The sequence below is a fragment of the Chlorocebus sabaeus genome, chromosome 1 (assembly GCF_047675955.1).
Source record: "Chlorocebus sabaeus isolate Y175 chromosome 1, mChlSab1.0.hap1, whole genome shotgun sequence".
Taxonomy (NCBI): domain Eukaryota; kingdom Metazoa; phylum Chordata; class Mammalia; order Primates; family Cercopithecidae; genus Chlorocebus; species Chlorocebus sabaeus.
The window spans coordinates 118,631,724-118,645,117 of NC_132904.1; the positions used below are offsets into that span (position 1 = coordinate 118,631,724).

Here is a 13,394-nt window from a genome sequence, read left to right on the forward strand (position 1 = left end):
GACTTACTAGATCAGGGTGAGTCTTTAATTCGGTGACTGCTGTTTTTACACGAAGAGGGAAATTTGGACACAGAGACTAACCCAGAGGGAGAAGGCCATGTAGCAGTAGAGGCAGAGACTGGAATGGTGCAGCTACAAGACAGGATTGTCAGGCATTGCTGACAACCACCAGAGGCTAGGAGAGAGGCATGGGACATGCTTTCCTCAGAGCCTCCAGAAAGAACCATATTTGCTGGCACTTTGATTCTGGACTTCCAGCCTTTCAGAACTGTGAAAGAATAAATTTATGTTGTTTTAAGCCCTCCAGTTTGTGACAGTTTGTGATAGCAGCCCTAGAAATTACAAGGTCAACATATAAAAGTTATTTGTGTTTCTAAATAATAGCAATGAATAACTGAAAACCAAACTTTTTAAACATTATTTAAAATAGCCTCAAAACTATAAAATATTTCATGGTATATCTAACAAAGTGTGTCCGAAGTTCATACACTGAAGACTACAAAATATTGCTGAAAGGTATTAAAGAAGATTGAAGTCAATGTAAAGATAAACTGTGTACGTGGATCAGAAGGCCCCGTATTGTTGAGGCAATTCTACCCAAATTGACCTATAGGTTTAATGCAATCCCATGCAAAATTCCAGCAAGTTTTTAGAAATTGACAAACTGACTCTAACATTTATATGGAAAGGCAAAGGACCTAGGATAAACAGTTTTGGAAAAGAAAAATAATTTGGAGGAATTATACCACCTGACTTCCAGACTTACTACAAAGCTACAGTAATCAGTCAGTGTGGTAGATTATTGGCATAAGCATAGTCATATCGACCCACGGGAACAGTAATAGGCCTACATATATACAGTCAATTGATTTGCACTGCAGGAGCCCAGTTATTTCAATGAGGATAGGATAGTGTTTTAAAGCCAAACGCCTCTAAAATGATTGATATCCACATGAAAAAAAAACAAAACAAAAACAAACAAACAAAAAAAAACTTCAACCTTTACCTTGCACCCTACACAAAAATTACCTTGAAATGGATTATAGCCATGAATTTAAAGATTTATAGAGCTAACTATTCCTCCCTTGGGGTTGCGCTACTGTTCAATGAGTGCTTGGTGAGGGCGCTACTGCTAACACCTACACAACACACCTACATCAACTAGAGCTTTGCTTTACTTTGGTGCAATTTTTGGAAAAATAAAAACCTGATTTTCCATGACAATAAAAAAAGAAAACAATAAATAAAATTTAAAACTAATGTATACATCTAAATCTATAAAATGCCTAAAGTAGAACCTAAGATAAAATCTTCATGATCTTGAGTTAAGCAAAAATTTTTTATATAGGACAAAAAATTATGAACTATAAAAGAAAAAACTGGTAACTTGAAATTTATCAAAATTTAAAACTTCTGCTTTTCAAAAGACACCATAAGAAAATTAGTAGACAAGCTAAAATATGTAGCTTGTCTACTAATTTAACAACTTATATCTGATAAAGAACATATTTAGAATATATAAAGAACTCTCAAAATTCAGTAAGACAATCCATTAGTAAAAAGTGCAAAATGTTTGAATATACATCTCACTAAAGAAAATATACATGTCAAATAAGCACTGAAAAAGAGGCTTAACATGATTACTTATTAGAGGAATGTAAGTTAAAGTCACAATGAAATGCCATTAATACAGTTAATTATTCATTTATTTGTTTATTTATTTGCGATGGAGTCTCACTCTGTCGCCCAGGCTGGAGTGCAGTGGCGATCTCAACTCACCACAACCTCCGCCTCCAGGTTCAAGCCATTCTCCTGCCTCAGCTTTGCGAGTAGCTGAGATTACAGGCATGCACCACCATGCCTGGCTAATTTTTGTATGTTTAGTAGAGAAGAGGTTTTGCCATGTTGGCCAGGCTGGTCTCAAACTCCTGACCTCAGGTGATCCACACGCCTCGGTCTCCCAAAGTGCTGGGGTTACAGGCATGAGCCACCGTGCCCAGCCTACACAGCTAAAATGTAAAAGACTGACAATACCAAGTAGTGGTAAAGATACAGAGAAATTGGAAGTTTTATGCTTTGCTGGTGAGAATGCAAAATGGCACAGCTGCTTTGGGGAACAGTATGGCAGTTTCTGATGAAGTTAAACATACACTTACCACATGACCCAGCAGTCCCATTCCTGGGACTGTAGAGAAATGAAAATATATATCCATGTAAAGACCTGCATGTGGCTAGGCGCCGTGGCTCACACCTGTAATCCCAGCACTTTGGGAGGCTGAGACGGGTGGATTACCTAAGGTCAGGAGTTCGAGAACAGCCTGGCCAACATGGTGAAACCCCGTCTCTACTAAAAATACAAAAATTAGCCGGGCGTAGTGGCACAAACCTGTAATCCCAGGTACTTGGGAGGCTGAGGCAGAAGAATTGCTTGAGCCTGGGAGATGGAGGTTGCAGTGAGCAGAGATCATGCCACTGCACTCCAGCCTGGCTGACAGAGCGAGACTCTGTCTCAAAAAATAATAATAATAAAAATAAAAATAAAAAGACCTGCATGCAAATGTTTATAGAAACTTTATTCTTAGCAAAAATTGGAAATGACTCAAATGTGTGTCAACTAGTGAATTAATAAACAAATTATTGTACATCCCTACAGTGGAATACCACTCAGTAATAAAAAGAAACAAATTACTGATAAATGAAACAGGGACAAATCTCAAAAGCATCAGGCTAAATGAAAGAAACCAGATTTGATTTACATAGCATTCTGGGAAAAAAACTATAGTTGCAAAAATCAGATCATTGACTGAGAATAGGAATTAAAGCAGGATATTTACTGCAAAGGAGAATAAAGGAAGTTTTAAGAATAATGAAAATGACACTGACAGTGGTTTTGTGACTGTACATACTCGTCGAAGCTCATTGAACCATATCCTTAAAAAGAATTAATTTTGTTTTATGTAAATGATAAAATAAAACTGATAGAAAACTGACTAAAATGACCATGAAATGAACTGAATAAGTTATTTGAACTAATTGCAAACTTAAAAACTATTAAAGAGCTAATTATTTTACCCTGTAATCACAAAATAAGCACAAAGCTAAGAGCAGTCTCATAATTTTTATAAATTAATGTGATGCAAAGTTTTCTATTATATATAGACCTGTACACTGGGCATAATCTGTGCATTAATTAAAAATCTTATAACCAGTCTGACCTGACCACCTCCTGCTCCAAAGGCTGTGGGATCCAAGAACACAGATGCTAAGAACTCAGAGCTAACCCACTCCAAGCTGTATCCATTCTCCTCTTCCCAGACCTGGGCATCAACCCAGGAAAAGTACACAAAGAGGAAAACATAATGAGGAAGGGTTGATTTTATTTCCAGCAGATTCGCTCTCTGATTTCTTTTGGAGAGTGGCTGATCTGACCTCTATTGGTGTGGTTTTTCAACACTGTCTACAAAACTTGGCATATCTCTCAGCAGTCACTTCTCTAGGTCAGAATGGGGGACTATTTTTCTTTAACAGATCATTGACCCAGATTAAAAATCAGTTATAGACCAGACACCAAGTAGGCCTCCTGGTGGAGATGAACCTTGAGCCAGGTTCTGAAGGAAGATTGGAACATGAGTTGGCAGAGAGAAAAGGGAAGGAAATCACCGAAAGCAGGGGACCAACAAGAGCACAGTGAACAGGTCTGCCTGACTGGTTCGATAGAATCTTCTTTTGGAAAGTGCGACAGTATCCCACAGAGTCTACTCACCCATGAAAACCACAGATTTTCTGTGCCTCTTGTCTCCTCCCCCATCAAACTTTTCAGCATAGCCAAGCTGCCCTTCCCTCAAACATTTTTGCATTCTTTCTTTGCCTGCACAAAAAAATTACTCCCTTGCAGGCTAACATTGAATCATTCAACCTGGCAGGTTTAAATTTGGTCCCAACCTGCCTCTCCACCCAAATTGTTCAATAGCTACTATTTTTTCCAAATTCACTGCTCTAGTCAAACTTTTCAGTACATCATTTCAGGAAGATGCCAAATAAATGGCCATTTTCATGCTTTTGTTCATGCACACACCCTTAGGGAGAATGCTTTCTTTCTCATCCAGGCTTTATGTCCTGACCTTCCTTAAAGTACTTAGCAAATTCCTCAGGAAAATTCACTACTCTGGGTATTTAACATCTGCTGTCTCATTCAATCTTCACACCTGTAAGATTTGTACTAATATTATTCTCTAAATGAGAAAACTAAAACAAGTAATTACATAACTTGCTTAAGGACAAGTAGCTACAAAGGTACAGAGTAGCGATTCAATAGAAAATCTTAATTATACCAAAGTCATGCTATTCTATATAGTAGTGTCTCCACAAGGATACATAGTATATGTACACTACCTTGTAGTGATATGTTTGTGTCTCTGGAGATTTACATAGTAAAGAGTCCTTATCTTTATTTGCATTATCTTTGAGTTTTAAGGTTGGCATTTATAAGAGTACACAGTCTTCAAGGTACATTGTACAAGAAGATATTGGATGAATGGACCCCCTTCACTCCTATTAACCACTCACAAAGTGAAGGTCTTTCTAGAGAAAATTCATGATTGGTAAAAATGCATATAGATTAAACAGCTATTGCTACAAATGCGATCTTCCAAAGGATTTAGGAAGTTATTTTTCAAAAACAAATCCTGAGTTTATGTCCACCAAAGACATGTACAAATATGTTCACAACAGATTTCCTTTTAGTAGCTAAAAAATAGAGATTATCTAAATATCCATCAGTAACAGAAAAAATAAAAATATAAATTGAGGACACATTTAAAAGATTATTCGACATGATCGAGTGGAATTTATCCCAGGGATGCAAAGAGGGTTCAACATATGCAAAAAATAAAGGTGATACTTTGCATTGTATGGACAAAAGCCACAAAATCATCTCAATAGATTCAGAAAAAGCACAATTAGATAGAATGAATAAGTTCTAGTATTCAATAACACAATAGGGTGACTATAGTTAAAATTTATTGTATATTTCAAAATAGCTAGAAAAGATTTGAAATATTTCCAACAAAAAGAAATGAAAAAATGTTTGAATTGATGAGTATCCTAAACACTGTGATTTGATCACATTACACATTGTATACATATATCAAAATATCACATATGCCCAATAAATATGTATTGATTAAAAATAAAAAATAAATATAGAAGGTCTTTTAAATTGTGGGATATTTACATAATGGAACACTACACAGCAAATTTTAAACTACTTATATATGTAACAATAAAAATAAATTTCACAGATATAATATTGAATGGAAGAAATTAGACCTAAAAAGAATAGATAACAGCCATGATAGACTTCTAGGAACAAAATACACCCTCCAATCTTAAACAATTATAAAACTGGTTAGTGATCACTAAGAGAAGATAAATGAATAAAGTGAGCCGTATAATTGTCCAGCTTACTTCTCAATGTGAGTTCCCAAGCTGCAGTTCGCTAAAGTGGGGAGACAAAGTTCAGAATTCAGAAACACTGAGGCTGCTAGAATTTATGAGGCAAAATAATAGAGAGGAAGAAGCACCATAGAGAGAAGGTTTCAAAGATCTGCACAGAGGTATACTAAAAGTTTTAGCTAAGTACTGGTTTGGAATTGTGAGGGAGAAAATTGCCCAAGGCCAATTACAGAATGAACAGAAATCAGTAGGCATAATCATTCTTAAAACAAACATAGTACCCAGAATAGTTTATTTTTCCAACTAGAGAAAGTGAAAAGACTTCCTATACATGAAGCATTTAGAATCCTCAAAAGGATGTTATTTCAGTACCAGAGTCAAATTAGCTCCAAGGAAAAGATTATTTAGAACCTGCCTAGCAAAACTAAAAATTAGGCCTAAAATATTATCAAACATAGGCCAAGTCATTTGTGCACATCTTAGAGCAAAAGTCCCATCATTAAAGGAATACAACAAAATCCAGCATGCAACAGGGTAAAATTAGTAATGTCTTGCATGCAATAAAAAATGACTAGGTATGCGTTATATGCCCATATTTGTTGCAGCATTATTCACAGTACCTAACAAGTGTTCATTGATGGATGAATAGATAAAATGTGGAATATATATATAAAATGGAATACTATTCAGACTTTAAAAGCAAGAAAATTTTAACACATGCTACAACGTGGATGAACTTTAAGCATGTTATGCTAATGAAATAAGTCAGTCACGAAAAGACAAATTCCACTTATACGAGGCATCTAGAGTAGTCGAATTTATAAAAACAGAAAGTAGAAGTGTGAATGCCAGCAAGTGGAGTACAAGGGAAATGGGAAATTTTTTTTTAATAACTATGGAGTTTCAGTTTTGAAAGGTGAAAAGAGTTCTAGCAATTATTGCACAATGTGAATATACTTAGCCCTACTCAACTGTATACTTAAAAATTATTAAAATGTATATTTTATGTCATATATATTTTACTATGCCTAAAAATAATCCTTAAATGACTAGGCATGCAAAGAAACAGGAAATATACCTATAAACTGGAGAAAAATCAATCAGTAAAAACAGACCCATATGATACCAATGGCAGAATTAGCAAACGATGACATTAAAACAGCTAATATACATATGAATATATGTTTTATATATTATAAGTATTGACTTATAAATATAGATATATTTTTATAATAATTTATATATTGTATATAATTTATATTATATACAATATATTATTTGTATATCATATTATCATTTATATATAATTTATATTTATATAACATAATTTATGTATATCTTATATTATACATAATATATATTATATATTATAATAGTAGTATTAATAATAAATTAATTTATCATTATTAAATTATGATTCATCATAATGATTAATTATTGATATTAATATATTATATATAAATATATTTATACTAACTTACATATATTTATATGTATATTTACAATATAGTATAAATAAACATATTTATAAACATATATGTATTTACAAATACATATTTATACTATATTGTGAATATACTTCATATAGTCAAGAAAGTGGAGGAAAACATGGTCATGGTGAGTAGAGAAATAGACATAAAGAGGACTCAAGTTGAACTAAAGTTAAAAATATATATATGGGATTAAAAATTTACTGAATGAGTTTAAGAGATTAGACACTGCAGAAGAAAAGATTAGTGAACTTAAAAACATATCCATAGAAATTGCTATGAAACAGAAAGGAAAAAGACTGGAAAAATATGAACATTGTATTAGTACACTGAGAAAATATCAGGCAGTCTAAAATATGTGTAATTGGAGTTTTAAAAAAGGATAGAGAGAACGGAGGAAGAAAATGAACATAAAAATTACTTTTAAAACTAATGACATAAAGTTTTTTCAAATTTGATAGAAGCTATAAAATCACAAATTTAAAAATCTTAAAATATTTTTAAAGTAGAAGAAACAAAGAAAACTACACCAAGACATGTCATAATCCAACTGTTGAAAACCAGTGCAAAAGAGAAAAATCTTAAAGTCAGCCAGAGTAAAAAGATGTATTACAAATACAGGAACAAAGATAAAATAATTGACAACAGACCTTATCAGAAATCATGCAGATGAGAAGATAATGGAGAGGCATCTTGAATGCACTGAAGGAAAAGAACTGTCTCCATACCCAATAAAAATATCTTTCATAAATGACAGCAAAATAAAAACTTCCTCAGACAAACAAAGATTGTCTGAAGTTAATTCATTCATTGCTAATTAATTCATCAGCAGCAGACCTGCACTACAAGAAGGGAATTTCTTTGCACAAAAGGAAAACAATACCAGGTTGAAATTTGACTCTACATGAAGGAATGGAAGACACTAAAAATAATTAGGTATATTTGTCAATATAAAAGACACTCTAAAACATCATTTCAAAAATTTCTTTATAAAATAATTGACTCTTTAAAATAAAAAGAATGACAATGTGTGATGGGGTTTATAGCATTTGCAGAAGTAAAATGTATTATATCAACAGCACAAAGGACAGAAGAAAAAAATGGAAGTATATTGTTTTGAGAATCTTACATTCTACATGAAGCACTTTAATATTATTTAAAATTCCACTCAATAAATTTAAGTTAAGGCAAATCTTAGGAAACCTCTGGAAAAAGAAGCATAGCTAATAAGCCAATAATAAAGATAGAATGTAAAATGGAGCCACAAAAAAAATTAATCAAAAAACAAGTCAGTATAAGAGGGAAAAAGTACCAAAGAATAAAAGGATCAACGGAAAACAAAAGGCACAGAAGGGGCTTCAAGATAGCTAACTATTAGGATTTTGTGCTTGCATCCTCCACTTAGAAGAACCAAAATAATGTGTAAACAATCATCCTTCAAATACATTATCCAAGTGAGAACTCTAGAATTCAACAGAAAAAGTGACTGAAAACACCAAAAGCAAGGAAGGAGAAAGAAGAGAGGCAGCCTGCTTGGCCAGGATTGGCAGGAGCCAGAGTAACTTTCCAACACAAAGGATAGTTGAGAGGCTTCTAGCAGCCCACTTCACCATGGATTCATGCATTCTTGGCCATGGAAGAGCAACTTAACATTCCCAACTTCTCAAACCAACATAGGGAGCTGCTGAGAGATTGTGGGAGAGAACTACTCAAGAAACGGAGCTTGCATTCCACACCCTTTCTGAGATCTAAGGAGCTACAGAAACGCATCATTTTCAAACCTAGCCTTTGGCAGAATGCACGCTGTCCTGCTGCCCAGCCATGCTTGCCGGAGCATTAGGGAAACATGGACTGCTGCTGCTGGGACTGAGGTGCAAGCTGGGAGCACTCCCACAGCTAGGCCCAAGAAGTAAGCAAGGCGTGAGCTGCCGCTGTCAGTATTGGGAAGCGTGTACCACCAGGACTGAGACTGAGATGTGAACAGGGAACGAGTTGCCACTGGGACTTAGTTGTGAGTCAGGCAGGGGCTACCTACAGCCAGGGCTGTGGCACGAGCTAGGCATGGGCTACAGCAACCAGGGGTAAGGGGCAAGTGCCACTGCAGTTGGGGCATGAGAGGGACATGCATTGCCCAACCACTGGCCCAGGCTGTGGCCACCAATACCAGCCCCAACCTCTCCAGCTGGAGGGCCTCAGGACAGCTGCTACCACACTTCACACAGGCACTCTGCCTGGGCCTGAATATTGCCCTACTCCCTCTCACCATGGCTGGTGCCTGCTGTTATTGGGGAACCTGAGCACAAGCCTACCCAGCTGGTTTCTTTCTCTTCCCTGAGATAGAGCACGTAATCCACGATCCTTGGGTTTGCCCAACTTAATTCACCACGTTAGGTTCCTGAACACTCTCCTAGCAACCTGAAGTTAGGCCTAAACTCCTACCCACTACCACCTCAGCTGGCACTTACCAGTTAGTGCCACCTACAGGCCTGGAGACTGCCATCAACACACACTGCTCGGGACCCAGAGAATTGTCCCACCACTGCTGCTGTCATAGCCCATGCCACACTGGCTGCCTAGGAACCCAAGAACCTGCCCATCTGCCTGGATCACTCCTGCTACTATTAGAATCTGAGTAAGTCACCTGGAAGCCTATGAATTGGCTGGCCAGTAACCACGAACACTGATGCCAGTGTATATCATTCTGGGGCAAAAAGATAGGCATTCTCAGCCCACCAGTGTCACCACTGGGGCCTGAAGACTAACCCACATTGCATCCCAGTCCCCAGCACAACTTTACTACAGTTTTCACTAATAACTGCACCCAAACTCACTGAGGAAATCACAGATACCAATAACACCACCTACAGCCAAAGAAATCATACAGAGGCTGCACTACTGCATGCACCCAGAATCAAAGCCAAAATGCTCTACCCAGTCAACACCTAAAATACATCTTCAGGAAAAAGTTGTCTCCTACAAAAGTAAATTCAAAAATAGGAGGAAGTGACTGCTACACCAAATACATAGATATCATCACAAGAACATAGGAAACATGAAAAAGCAAGGAAATATACCTCCAAAGGAACACCATAACTTTCCAGCAATAGATCTTGATAAACAAAATTTTCAAAATCCCAATTAAAGAATTCAAGATATTGATTTTAAAGAAGTTCAGTGAGATGCAAGATAATTCTTAAAAAATAATACAAATAAATCAGAACAACAATTCAGGCTATGAATGAGAAATTTAATAAAGAGATAGTTTTTTTTTTAAGAACTTAATGGAAATTCTGGAAGTATTCTTGAAGGAAATGCAAAATACATTTGGAAGCTCAACAACAAACAAGATCAAACAAAAGAAAGATTCTCAGAATTTAAAGAAAATCTTTTGAAATAACACAAACAAGAAATAAAGGAAAAAGAATAAAAAAGAATGAGAAAAAGCCTTTGTGACATTTGGTATAACATAAAGCGACTAAATATTCAAATTATCAGTATCTCCAAGGGTGAAGAGAAAGTGAAAGGACTAGAAAAACCTATTTAAGAAAATAGTAGATGAAAACTTCCCAAGTTATCAAGAGATTTAGACATCCAAATTCAAGAGGCTCAGCAAGCCCCAGGCAGATAAAATGCAAAAGGGTCTTCTCCATGGCACATTATAGTAAGAATGTCTAAAGCCAAAGATAAAAAGTGAATCTTAAAAACAGTAAGAGAAAAGCACCTAATCACCTGTAAAGGAAACCTCATCAAACTAACAACAGATTTCTCAACAGAAACCTTACAGACCAGAAAAGAACAAGATAATACATTCAAAGTGCTGAAGGGAAAAAAAAAAAAAAAAAAAAAAAAAGCACCATCAACCAAGAATACTATGTCCTGCAAAATTATCCTTCACAAATGAATAACAAATAAAGTCTTTCCAAGATAAGCAAATGGCAAAGGAATTCATTATCACTAGGCCAGTCCTACAAGAAATGCTCACAGGAGTCTTCAACCTGGGCATTAAAGAATGAGATTTACCATCATGAAAACACATAGGACTATAAAACTCACTGGTAAAGTAATCACACAAAGGAAGAACAAAAATGATTTAAATGGTACCACTATAGATATCCACCAAACTATGACAAACAATTAAAAAATGAAAAGAATAAAATGTAAACAACCAGAAAACAGTAAACAATATGACAAGAACAAAGCCTCACATATCAATAATAACCTTGAACATAAATGAATTAAATTATCCACTTAAAAAATATAGAGAGGATAAATAGATTTTTTAAAAATTCCAACTATATGCTGCTTTTAAGAAACTCACCTTACCAGTAAAGACACATATCGACTGAAAGTAAAAGAATGGAAAAAGCTATTCCATGTAAATGGAAACCGAAAGCGAGCAGGAGCAGCTACACATGTATTAAATAAAACAGAATTTAAGTCACAAACAGAAAAACAACAACAACAAAAAAAAGGTCATTATATAATGAACAAGGGATCAATTGAACAAAAGCATACAGCAATTCTAAATACGGATGCAGCCAACACTGCAGTACCCACATTCATAAAGCAAATATTACTAGATCTAAAGAGATAGATGTGCTTCAATACATAGTATTGGGGGGACTAGTAGTGGGGGGACTTCAACACCCCACTCTCAGATAAATCATCTAGAAAGAAAATAAACAGAAAAACATTGGATTTAAACTGGGCTTACAATCAAATGGACCCTACAGACATTTACAGAACATTCAACACAACAACCTCAGAATATACATTCTTTTAATTAGCACATGAAACGTTCTATAGGATAGACCGTACGATAGGCTACAAAATAAGGTTCAACACATTTAAATAAATTAAAATCATATCAAGTATTTCCTCCAAACAAAATGGAATGGAATAAAACTAGAAATCATTACCAAAAGAAACTCTAGAAACTATACAAATACATAGAAATTACATAATATGCTCCTGAATGACCACTAGGTCAACAAATAAATTAAGATGAAAGTTTTAAAATTTATGAAAACTGAAACACAATATACCAAAACTTGTGGGATACAGCAAAAGCAGTGCTAACCAGGAAGTTTATAGCAACAAATACCTACATCAAAAAAGCAGAAAAATTACAAATTAACAATTTAACAATGCACCTAAAGGAACTAGAAAAGCAAGATAAAATCAAGCCCAAAATTAGCAGAAGAAAAGAAATAATAAAAATCAGAGCAGAACTAAATGAAATAGAAATATTACAACATGCAAAAGATCAACAAAACAAGAAATTGGTTCCTTTGAAACAATAATCAAAACTGATAAACTGCTAGCTAGACTAACCAAGAAAAGAAGAGGAAGAGGCAAATAAATAAAATCAGAAATGAAAAAGAAGACATTACAAGTGATACCAAAGAAATACAAAGGATCATCCAGAGACTATTATGAACAACTGTACACTGACAAACTGGAAAATCTAGAGGAAACAGAGAAATTTTGGAAAAATACAATCTACCAGGATTAAATCAAGAAGAATAGAAATTTTGAACAGAGCAATAAGTAAAGAGTGAATCTGGAATAAAAAGTCTCTTAACAAAGAAAAGCTCAGGGCTAGATGGATTCATAACCAAATTCTAACACATGTATAAACAAGAATGAATACCAATCTTGAAACTATTCCAAAAAATCAAAGACGAGAGAATTCTAACTCATTCTACGAGGCCAGCGCAACCCTGATACCAAAACAAAGACACAACCAAAAAAAGAAAACTAAGGCCAATATATCTGATAAACAAACACAAAAACCCTCAACAAAATACTAGCAAGACAAATCCAACAAAACATCAACAAGATAATACACCATGATCAAGTGGGATTTATGCCAGGGATGTAAGGATGCTTCAACATATGCAAATCAACAAATGTAGCACATCTTATCAACAAAATGAAAGATAAAAAACACATTATTGTCTCAACGGGTGCAGAAAAAGCATTTGAAAAAATTTCACATTCTTTAATGATAAAAACTCTCAATAAACTAAGTATATAAGAAACATACCTCAAAATAATAAAGGCCATATACAACAAACTCATAACTAACATCATACTGAATGGAGAAATTAGCCTTTCCTCTAAGAACTGGAACAAGACAAGGATGCCCACTCTAACCACTCCTATTCAACTAACCCTAGAAGCCCTAACCAGAGCAATCAGGCAAAACAAACAAAAGGCATCAAACTTGTAAAAGAAGAAGTCAAATTGTCTTTCTTTACTAATAATATGGTCTTATATCCAGAAAAGTCTACAGATTCCACTAAAAAACTCTTAGATTTTATAAATGAATTCAATAAATTTGCAGGACATAAAATCAACATACAAAAATCAGTAGCATTTTAATACACTAATAATGATCTATCTAGTCAAGAAAGAAATTTTTAAAAAATCCCATTTACAATGGCT

At 34.7% G+C, this 13,394-nt stretch overlaps 1 non-coding gene across 1 annotated transcript; it reads left to right on the plus strand.

The window, feature by feature from the left end:
• Window positions 1-1,073: 1,073 nt before the first annotated feature.
• On the plus strand, window positions 1,074-1,199 carry LOC119626645 (U4atac minor spliceosomal RNA). Its single transcript, XR_005242804.1, has one exon. It is a non-coding gene; the product is annotated as a U4atac minor spliceosomal RNA (small nuclear RNA).
• The last annotated feature ends 12,195 nt before the right edge of the window (window positions 1,200-13,394 follow it).